Genomic DNA, 12,135 nt, shown 5'->3' with positions numbered 1-12,135 from the left:
ATTTCTTGTACTGAAAATAGACCGAGATTGCCTTTAATAATCACTGTCAGTCACAGACTTGGAAATGGATTTGCTGTCAGGGTCGTGGCATTTTATTGCTGTTTACTTTAATGACCTGGCAGTCTATAAATGCTGGGTCAGATTCTTCAAACCAAAACTAGGGAAGTTTCGTTTGATTGTGTTGATTTATGGACAAATAATAAGTTAGTAAAGGTATGGCGACACGTAATGAATTTTTGTTGGTTCTGACCGAAATCACGAAATGAACGAAACACACAGAATTCTTCTGTGCTGCTAGAATCGTGCTAGCGAGCACGATTCTGGCAGCTTTTGCAATTAGTATAGTCCAAGACACGTATAATGACACACAATAAAAGTATAAGTGCAATTCAACATAGTACACATGATGCAACTGCTTAGATTGCGCTATTGTATGTATTTATTATTTGGACACTATGGCTACAAATTGTTTGTTGTATTTTTAATAAAAAAAATTTTAGCAACAAAAGTTTTGTGGTAAAAAATGTTGCCTTCTTTAGCGCAATCAAATCAGTTGCATCGTATTTATTATGGTGAATTGCTGTGATATTTTCTTGCGTATCGCATTATGTTCTCGAACTACATATATTTCAAAATTTGCTAAATTCGTGCTCGTTAACCAACAATAGCGCAACTTAAACTGTTACATCGTGTGTACTATGTTGAATTGCCTTCGTACTTTTATTGTGAGTCGCAATACGTGTCTTGGACTATACTAACTGTTAAAGCTGCTAGAGTTGTGCTCGCTATTAATTTTTTAGTCTGTTAAAAGCGTTTCCTCGACGAGTTCGATGGGCATGCACAGCTCAAATACATGTATACAAAGACACGTATCGGTGATTTTCGACCGAATAATTCTGTGTTTTTCGTGATTTCAGCAACAACTCAGAATCAACGAAAAATTCGCTACGTGTAGCCGTAGTAATCCTACTTACACAATCATAGTCACCTACATTGATAAATGGTCGTCTCGCCTGTCACTTTTAAACATACCTGTCGTCAAGTTGTCAGAATCATCACAAAACATGAGAGGACCCCCCCTTTATTTATACCCCCGAAGAACAGTCATAATATGACTTTACACTATCGTAACTAAAGTCACGCTCTTAATTCTTATAACCCACGAACAACTTATTAATGATGGTTATAAATGCTATTCCATCATGATCTTTGTTAGCAGTTGCATGATATAGAGCAGGGGTCTCAAAGGCATTTCATGCGGCCCGCGACACATTTCTATTGTCGGTGTTTGAACTTTTGCAAAAGCGCCATCTTAACCAGAACAAAATCTTACCTACTTATTTATTCATAGTCTTTCCATTGATTCCCGTGTAGCGCTCAAAGCATACATCCGGTTTATTATCGCTCACTGTTGATTGCATTGTATAAATTTGATTTTACTATATTTTTTTAAATCAAGTGCCCATGTCTTCTGTTTCGAAAAAAATAAAACTCGCAGATGAAAAGAGAGTTTTTCAAGTCAGATGGGAGGTTTTATATTTTGTGACTGAAGTCAGCGAAAAAATTCATTGTCTCGTTTGTCAGCAAACGATAGCGGTTCTGAAGGAGTTCAATGTGCGTCGACACTACGAAACAATGCACCGTGTGAAATATGACACGTACACCGGCAAAGTCAGACAGGATAAAGTTATTCAACTTAAATCAGCATTATGCAAACAAAAAAGTTTCTTCACCAAAATTAACCAGTCCAACAAGGATTCTGTGGGAGTAAGTTTTGCATTAAGTGAGATGATAGCGAAGTCATCACGACCCTTTACAGAGGTTTTTTTTTATAAAAGAATGTATTTTAACTGCAAGTGACATTTTATGTCCGAATCAAAAGAAACTGTTTGAAGGCATAAGCTTGTCAGCCAATACAGTAGCCAGCAGGATTACAGATTTAGCAGCAAATGTGGAGATGCAATTAACTGAGACAGCTATGGACTTTGAAGCATTTTCAATTGCTCTCGACGAGAGCACAGATGCTTCAGATACCGCATAATGTGCTGTGTTTATCAGAGGTGTGAACCGCAATTTAAATGTGACAGAAGAATTCCTGGAACTATTACCATTGAAGGGTACTACAACTGGACGTGATTTATTTCAAGCCCTGGAAAAATGCATTGAGAAATATAACTTGCCATGGAATAAACTTGTATCTTTGGCCACAGATGGTGCACCGTCAATGTGTTCTCAAAATGAAGGTGTTGTTGGATTGGTGAAAAACAAATTAAACAGCCTTGAAACAGCAGGAATCAATTTCACTAGTATACACTGCATTTTGCATCAAGAAGCCCTTTGTAGTAAAAGCCTACAGATGAAAGAGGTGATGGATGTAGTAGTTAAAACAGTCAACTATATACGTTCTCAGGGGCTGAATCACAGGCAGTTCACTTCATTTCTTGCCGATATGGAATCTGAGTATGGTGAAATTATTTATCACACTGAAGTAAGATGGCTAAGTCGTGGAAAGGTTTTGAGGCGTTTCTTTGCACTTAGACATGAAATCACTTCATTCATGACAATGAAAAATAAGGCAAATCCTTTACTGACTGATTCTACATTTCAATGCAACCTTGCTCTTCTAACTGATATTATGGATCACTTGAATACACTGAACATAAAGCTTCAAGGTAAACAACAGATTATTACACAGATGTACGACAGTGTGAAATCATTCAGAGTTAAACTATGTTTGTGGATGAAGCAACTTGGTGAGGGCAATTTGGCCCATTTCTCAACTCTGAATTCCTTAGGCAAAGTTGAAACCAAATGCTTGAAAGAATATGCAGATTTGATGTCTGAGTTACTTCAACAGTTTGATGTGCGTTTTGCAGACTAAGTTACTGGAGCCGCAATTTCAACTTTTTTCGACGCCGTTTGCTGTAGAAATTGGCGCTATTGCAGAGGAATTGCAAATGGAGTTGGTGGAACTCCAGTGTGATACTATCTTGAAGCAAAATATGCAGAAGTAGGAATACCCGAATTCTACACATTTCTTTCACGAGAAAGATTTCCAAGGTTACTCTCTGCTACTGCAAGGATTCTTGCAATGTTTGGCAGTACGTTTGCATGTGAACAATTTTTCTCATCCATGAAAGTTAACAAGTCTGTACTGAGGTCACAGCTCACTAATGAACATTTGCAAGCAACACTGAGATTGGTTTCTTCTCATAAAATCAAGCCAAATATTGATGCCCTGGTTGACGCAAAACGCTGCCAGGTCAGCAGTCAGTACAGAAAGTGACTGAAACCTAAGTTAACCAAATACAGATACGCCAAATACGGTACTCAAATTGACTACATTACATTTGCAATAAATGGATTTTAGAAAGTTTGTAAAGCACTATGTTCTTATTATGTTGTCTTGTTTATTAACTTTTTTATAATTTTAAACAATTTCTGGCTATGCAGCCCTTGAATTACTTTAGAAGTCATCACTTGGCCCTCGAAGCAATTTGAGTTTGAGACCCCTGATATAGAGTATAGACTGTCTACTAAAAATGTTTGGTATATATATAGAGCTTGATATGGTTTGGGAAAGGTTTTCAAACATTTAAATACAAGCACAACTGGTCCATTTAAAATTCTGAAACTTTTGGCTTTAGAAAAAAGGGATTTTAATACATGTATATACTTTTAATATAATATAGCTGAATGAAATGATAAACAAATAAAAATTGGTTACAACTAGAGATTTCAAGTAATAACTAACAAGTTAATATACTACAAACAATTGTTCAATGTTTCTTGTTAGTATATGTATTCTTGAGTAGTAAATTTATTCCTTTTACTTTAGTTTCAAAAGGGAATCAAACACAAATATAGAAATATATCCTAAATTTTCTTGTTTTCCTCAGCAGCTTAGCGCCTGTCAGCTCATACCATAGGCTGTCTGCCCCAATAAATCGCTACCTGATGCTCAAAATAGTCTGAGGCATCTTCACTGAAACTAGAGGCCAAGTTGTAATTCTGTTGTTATTCAGTAAATCGTGCCGATTCAGTTGTTGAAGGAGATTCAGTTGGAAGCCGATCGTCATTTAGTAAATCGTTGTCTTCTCTCATAATATGCGACAGTTCTGTCGTGTTACAACTTCCATTCCTTAAGTTTTGCCCGGGTAAATTACTCAATAATTTTCTATTTTGGAAAATCATCTATGCTTATGCTAATCTCTAACCTATGCAAGTCTAACTGTGAATTCTAAATTATCTAAAAATGAGAATATTTGAGATTACAGACAACTAGTTTTTAGTGATAACATTTATTACGACCTAAATAAAACACTTGTGCTGATGATTGGCTAAAGAAGAGAGTATATATTTATAGCTTCTGGACTCTTCCACATACACTACTTTATACTTACAGAATTAGCCAACCACTTAATACTGAGCGTTTTACCGTGAGAAAGTTTTGTCAATTTTAATCTCGAAACATACTTGCAGTCAGACCTCCTCAAATGTCAAAAACAATCACAAATGATGAAATAATACGTATACAATCTGATGAAATCAACTAGAGTTTTATGAAAGTCTATATTTTTTCTGTTTTAAATAGCCACCCTTTATGTGTATAATCAAGGTTTTTTTGCAGAAGTTGTCATTTCATGGGTTCCATAAGAGGCAACTTCCACTATGTACAACTTTACAATCACTTAATTTTAGTATTAACTCTATTTATTGCAAAATATAAAAAGCTAAAATTGTTAATAAAATTGTATATATCGTGTTCATAATTTTAAAAAGCATAAATATGTTAGCTAAATAATTTCAGTTTTTCAAGTTAATTCCGTGAATATAAATATGAGATATATACATGTAAATTTGAAACAGTAAATGTTTGGAGTTGTGTTCCTAATAAAATGCCAGCTTCCAAGTTGTTCAGTCAGCTCTTTGAATCAGATTTTATTGGTAGTCTATATAAATAGGTCAAAGATTAAACAGTTCATGAGCTTAGAAACTAAAGCTCTTGTCGAATCTGCTGTGGCTAAACTTACAGTTATAAATAATTGTTTACATTCAATGAGAAAAAACATAAGGACGATACCCTGTCATTTTCTTTTACTATTTAAAATAATAGTTCCATCTTATTGTTTACTTAGCCATATATCTGTAGTAAGGCACTACACAAATATTGAGGTCAGCGCAAGGTGTCAGTATGGCTATAATTTTTGTTATGTGGTAAGTTTTGTATTTTCTCAACCATATTTGTGATACCATTTAAACTTATAATTCTAAAGTATAGTGATTTACAGTATAGGTGATCTCTGTTGCAAGTTGTGCACCAGTTGGCTCTAGAACTATTCTACCAAAAATTATTTATGCATTGTGGTTTATTTGCTTGGAAGAGTTGGCTGCTCTCACTTTTGCACTAGAGTAGTGTAAGTAGACATGTTCTTATGTTTTGCTTAAACCCTGAGATGTGATCAACATCACTTGTATATCAAAGTAAACATTTTTAATATGAGAGCATGAACACAGACCGTATGCAATTAATCTTCAGTTTGTTGACTCATCTTCAACTATCAGCTTTGTCTGTTAGGGATCACTACTGCAAATGGTCTTATTCATAGTATAGAATCTATTGCGACTATTCACTCATGACATATGGCACAGAAACAATTGTGGCTGGGTTCTTTTCCTAACACCACAAACAGTTTTTAGTTCTCTGGGTTAGCCTTGTTAATAGTACTTACTTTAGAGATAATATAATAACTATGTGTTTACAGTTTAACTTACTGTATAATTGTTATTATATTAGTATCCTGGTGTTAGAGATATTCAAGTGTAATAACTATACAAACAATTATTCTGCTATATGACCAACGAAAGGTGGAGGTGTAATGATGTCCGTCTAACAAGCTGAGTGTTAAGAGTTCAAATCCAATGTAATATTTTTTAACAACTTTCAACGATTGTTTCAGGCAAGTGAACATGACTCCTAATAAAAGAAAGATTATCTTTTAAACAATTCCACAAGTCTGTTACGACTTGTAAAACTCTGATCATCATGTAATCATGCTTGATAATATCACCATGAGATATTCTTATGGATGGTGATTAAACTGGTCTTAAACTTGTGGCATTCAGGTCAGGCTATGAATAATACTTAACATATTAAGAGTTATGCTCTGTTATGGTAAAATGCTTTTGTGAAGGAGGAGTTATATGTTCAATCTTCCAAAGTTTCAAAATTGTTTGTAATTTTATGTGACTACTAGCTGTGCTACCCGGCAATGCCTGGGTAATAAAAAATTCTTTGGAAAGCAAATTGTTTTGTATTTTACATATAACAACATTTGCTACTCTAACTTTCAAACTGCATATGATGAGAAGTGTTTTGTGTAGTTGAAAAAATTTAAGAGAGAAAATAAAAGCAAAATTAGAGGTTTTCAAACTTTTTCAAACAACTGTAACTTTTAAACTTCATATCATGAAAAAAAGGTTTTCAAACGACTGTAAATTAAAAAATTCATAACTTTCAGCAACGCATAGCTTTTAATAACGTACACTGGAACCTATTCTAGCAGAACAGGTCTAGCGTTGCTAATGGAGTTTTTAGAGATGCAAAACAATTTTCCTTATTAAAAAAAAATTATGTAAATTTTAACCCGTTCAAAGATAAGAAAAACTTGGGTAAATTCAGAAATATACTTCGGTATTTTTTTCAACATTTTACACCATAAGCTGTACTATATACTACTTACTATAAATAGAAATTGGTATATATAGATTGTGTTTAATTTTAATGAAATGTTTTATATTTATGATGATGGAAAAAGAAAGGAAAAGTAAGCATGTCGTACCTTTGGCATTTAAAACATCCAAAGTATTAAAGGTTAAAATACTACACTGAAAATTTAAAAAATAGATAAAGAAGCAGCAAAAGATGCAACAGATAGTTACATCAAAAATTGTAGGGAAAAGTAAATATGACCAGCGATGGCCTATTAACTTTACATCTTTAAAGGAGACTCACCCTCCAAAAAGATTTAATGTAACTCTCACTGAAATGGTTATCTCTCTAGCAAATCTCTTTGGTAGAGGAGGGGTCGTCCCACATGGTTCCTCCCTTTTTGTAAAGAATTTATGAAGCATAAAATGCTTATCCGTTTCCAATTTTTTCCGGAGCTTTGCTAATTGCATTGCGCATGCTCCAGTTTAGTCGAGAACAGAATTTATTTTCAAGCTCTGAGGCAAACAAATCTCAAAATCTTTGGTGGAAAACCTAAGGCTAAAATAATTAGCATGCACATGTTGTATATTTTATATGAAAAGGAATCTGCTCACTATGGCGTTCTAGCTCAGTAGTCGAGCATCCGGATAAAACACTCGTTGATGTAAAAATTGTGACTGCTTGAGACTAGCTGACATGGGGTTTGGCGCAAACTAGTTAAACTACAGTTACTGTTAGAGTTACTGTAGAGCTAATTAGTTGAACCTTAGCCAATGTTCTTTGACATACATAACACTTCTAAAGTTTATGCAGGTGGCACTCTCCTTCTTTGAAAAATAGTATGAATGGAATTTAATCAACACTGAACTTACCATTTAAAATATTGTTTAAATAAAATATTTAAAATAAGCCAAAATATATGATTAGGTCAGTTCTTACATAGCCCAATGAGGACTGAATAGGCAGGTTGATTGACATGTCAGGCAGGTGCTATAGGCTGCTAAAAAGAACCAGCAATGTATTGACAACCTTGGCAAGTTTTCAATATTAAGCTTAGCCTTCTATACTAGTCACACATAACTCTACCAAGATTGTGTGAGGTCTCAGAAATACTATATTAAAACATAACTGACACGAGCAGCTTTCATTGTTATTTAGGTAAATCATACAAGCTGATTCCGATTTTCTACTCAAAATCAAAATTGGTTTATTATCTCAAAGTCACGAATGCTTTTTACAGCGTTTCAATATCGGTCTCGCAATTGAAGCAATCGACACAGCAAGCTCCACTCATAAGTATGTGGCGCAACGTAGGTTTTTAGGAACGGTAGTTGGGGGATGTTTAGTCCGATCTAAAAATATAGATGAATGTCTTAAACTCATTATCATCTAAATTCAGCCTTCAAAATAATTCAAAAATTCTGTATAATTTTGTTTGTCATTTTCTTTCCATTCGTATGTCTGTGAATTTTTTGAATTAAGGTGTCTTAGAGCTGATCAGATTTTCCAAGGTCATTTTAAAGGGCACTAAAATTTATGTCTTCTCAATGTTGTTGATAACAATAATAAAAAGACTGTCTTTCATCATTTCTTAGAGAATTATTTTAAATACTTTGTTGAATTTTAAAAAACTGACAAATAATATTTTTAAGATACTTTTATATTAGATTTTAACTATTTACTATTCTAGATGATTATTTACACTTTTTTTCATAAATAAAATATAAAAACAGCAAAACACTTCTTTTTATATTTATTTGAACATGTGTTGGTAAACAGCAGGCGTTTTTTTAAGTAGAACATTGCAAATTATTATTTAAATTTTAATAACATCACTGTTGGTTTAAAGAATTATATTTAATACACAACAAGTAGCAAATAATACTTATAGAGCAGTTACATGTACGTAAAAGTCACAGGATCTCAGGCTGTTGACAGTAGTTGAAGTATGGTGTAAAATACAGAAGAATATAATTATGCAGTTTGTTCTTTTCTCTCTATAATCTCCTTATATATTTAAAGCAAGTTGAATAACATAACAAACAGCAAAAAAAATCATTTGTTTACTTGAATGGAATAGTTATTGTATTATTAACCAGCAGGTGCTTGTTTTAAAGTGGCACAGTCGAATTAAAATAACATAAGATCTAGGTCAATAACTAGACTCGTCGCAATAAAAGTAGCAAAGAACACTTGTTCATAGATTTGAGACAATAGATTCAAAGCAAGTTCTGAAACTGCAAAACTGCAAAAAAGTCATGTTCAGACACGTTCAGACACTCTAAGTCTATGTAGCTTAGTTTATATTATGTATCCACTTGCAACATAATGTTACAGCAAGAATATACCTCTACACTGCCAGAGAGTCAGCACCTCAGTGTACAATGGCTGAAGGTCTACTGCAACTGCTGAGTACATGATGTACCTAGATATGGTTGTTGCTGTCAGACAGAACTTACAGTAGAACTCTCCATAGCTCATGACAGCTGCCAGCCAAACATCATTTCGACCTTCATACGACCTCACTCAAACACTATGTTTCCATGGTGTGCAGTACTGCGAAGCAGCCCCCTTCAAAGTCGAGGGGATTGTACGCTTCCATGCTGCACAGTGATTTTCAGCAAATTAGCCAAAAAAAAGAAATTGTATAAATCGAATCGCCTGATGGAGAAATACAATCGATTACGAATACCAAACATCCGAAACAGTCTTTTTATGCTTCTGTTGTCATTATACTTTTATTTACAGTACACATTCACAAGGTATTACAAACCTTAACACAATTTTTACAAACTAATATATTTTAATAAGTAATTTTAAGTAATATATTATTTAAACATTAATTTAGGACTTGCCACCTATTTTCCGAAGTGTTGGCATTGATAACAAAGTCCAGGAAAGTAATCACCTCATCATCTTCGTGAATGCAGACCATAATTAAATTTAGGTGAAAGAAGATCAGAAGAATAGAAAAAATAACAAGATTAGCGGGATAACCTTTGTACTAGTTTATGGCCTTCGAAGATTCTGTCTCCACGGCATGAGAGCTATGCGCAGCCACTGAGCAATCGCTGTTTCCTTGCTGCAAATTTGCGCTGGCTTTGCACTGATCAGTGCGCAGTGATTTCAGTTCGAAGACGCCGTTTCCATGATTCAGAGATAGCACGACTCCGATGCACTGCGCATCATGGAAACATAGTGATAGTCAAGTAGTAGAGTAGGAAGTCTTTTGAGCAGATTAATTAGTTCCAATTTTGTGTGAAGAAAAACTAGAACTAGCTTGAACTTTACTATAAATAACTTTATTAAGTATTGATTATCTCAACAATCTGCTTATTCCCATGCAATGCTTTCAGAGAGTAGATAATTCTCAAGAAGGTAGAAGATACATACAAGACTCAACCTTCCGGTTTGTTCCATTAGTTAGCTACAATTTAGTAACTCATTGTAATGAGTAACTCTAATAAAGCTGACAATAGCAATATCATGCTGTCTCACACGCTGTTCATCATGATTGATTAGTTTACTAACCAAAATAGTCAAATGTGTCAAGTTGTAATTGGTTACCAGATGTGTTACAATGTCAGTCTAGCAAGCTGAATGTCATGGGTTCAGATCTAGCACGATGTAGCCTTTTTTCTGTTTTTAATCATTGCTTCAGACAAGTGGACTCAACTCTTAATAATTATAATAAATATTACATTTAAACAATTTCACAAGTCCATATACTTGTAAAACTTTGATCATTTTGTTAACATCCCTAATACTGTCACACTGTCGCACTGATTTATAAAACCCTAAGCTACTAACTGTGCCAATCCAGCCATTCTCTAATAATCTATACTGTAAGAATGATGGTGTTCTGTGAGTTTAATAAGCTTGGTTTGATGGTAGAATTATGAAATCAGGCTGCCAGAATTTCAGGAATTACTTACAGCGTATTTAATGGGAAAAATCAAGATCACTTCAAGGAATGCCTGTCTCTATTAGCAATCTAAGAACGTTAGTATTCATATAAATATGCCATGGTATATCTTTAAAAAAAATATAAAATGCTACATTGCATGTATTAAGAACAATTCCTCCCAGTCGAAGCTTTCATCAATTGTTGTAGCAAAAGCAAAATTGAAATTTGTGTTAAAAATAAATCACGATCAACCCCAAATTTACAGTTAAACTTTACTATAATAATAGACGTGTCTGCCTGTCTCTCTGTTAGTCCAACTCGACACCAAAAATAAAAGATTTGCACCAGATAATAATTGAAATAAAATGATTGGATTCTCAGTCAAGCACACTACTATCTGCTGCACTCAACTGCTTGTTTTGGCATCTAAGAATAAATATGCAAATATTTACTACACAGGAAGATCTCTCACGACGTGAAAGCAGTGTTGATGAGCATACTAATAATTACCAATGAAACTAGGTATACAAATGTTTATCGGAGGGACATTACTGCATAATAACTGAAGTTGTCCTTTGCAGTCTTTACAGCTGGTTGCTTTATAAAACAATTTTACTATTTTGCAACTGAATTGAAGAGTCATATTGGTTTAATTACTGGTACAGCTATCAAGAAGCTAGTCAATCATCACATGCATTATAATTATTATATACTGAGAAAACAACTCCTACACACTGTTCATACAAACTTTGATACAGAACCAGACTAGAATATACAGCTTGGTTGGATTGTAGCACTATTAGAAAATGAAACCGATTTTTATGTTAATAGAATTGTTTCTTTTAACATTGTGACTCAGTATTATAAGGACTACAAGTACCCCTAATACACCCCCACAGTTTACCAATGGCTGTTCAGAACCTAATATCGTCTGCTACCATGGTTATGTCTACTACCCAACTATTGGAAACTGACTCAGTAAGACTATTATTTTATATGAAAGTATTAATCTCAATTCTTATTGGTCTAAAAACAACCCTGTAGACTATTTAGATCTCAGACTCTACCTACCTGATTATTACACAATAAAAACACTGCACTGACAGTGAAAAAAATAAACATTAAAGTTTATACATTTATGTTTCATATGGAGTTAAACCTCAACATATACAAATAATGTATCACAGCTTTGATGAAAATCTTTAGAATTTTGAGTATTTATCTAATTTTTGCAATTTTGCATTATTTAATCGCTGTATTTTAGTCCAACTATTAGTTATATAAACATAATTTTATCACAAAATATAATAATTTTATTAATAATTTTATTAACAATTTTATTAATAATTTTATTAATAATTTTATTACTTTGTAGCATTTTCTTTATAATTTTACATGGTATAATAATTGTATTTCAGACCTTATATTCTCATAAAAGTTGAATGTAATAAATTTAGTTTATAAAACTAGAAATTAAAAATGCAGCTTAAAAAATGCTCAATGGTGTTTCTCTATT

Source organism: Watersipora subatra, chromosome 8 (assembly GCF_963576615.1).
Source record: "Watersipora subatra chromosome 8, tzWatSuba1.1, whole genome shotgun sequence".
Classification (NCBI taxonomy): Eukaryota; Metazoa; Bryozoa; class Gymnolaemata; order Cheilostomatida; family Watersiporidae; genus Watersipora; species Watersipora subatra.
This window is presented reverse-complemented; position numbering follows the sequence as displayed.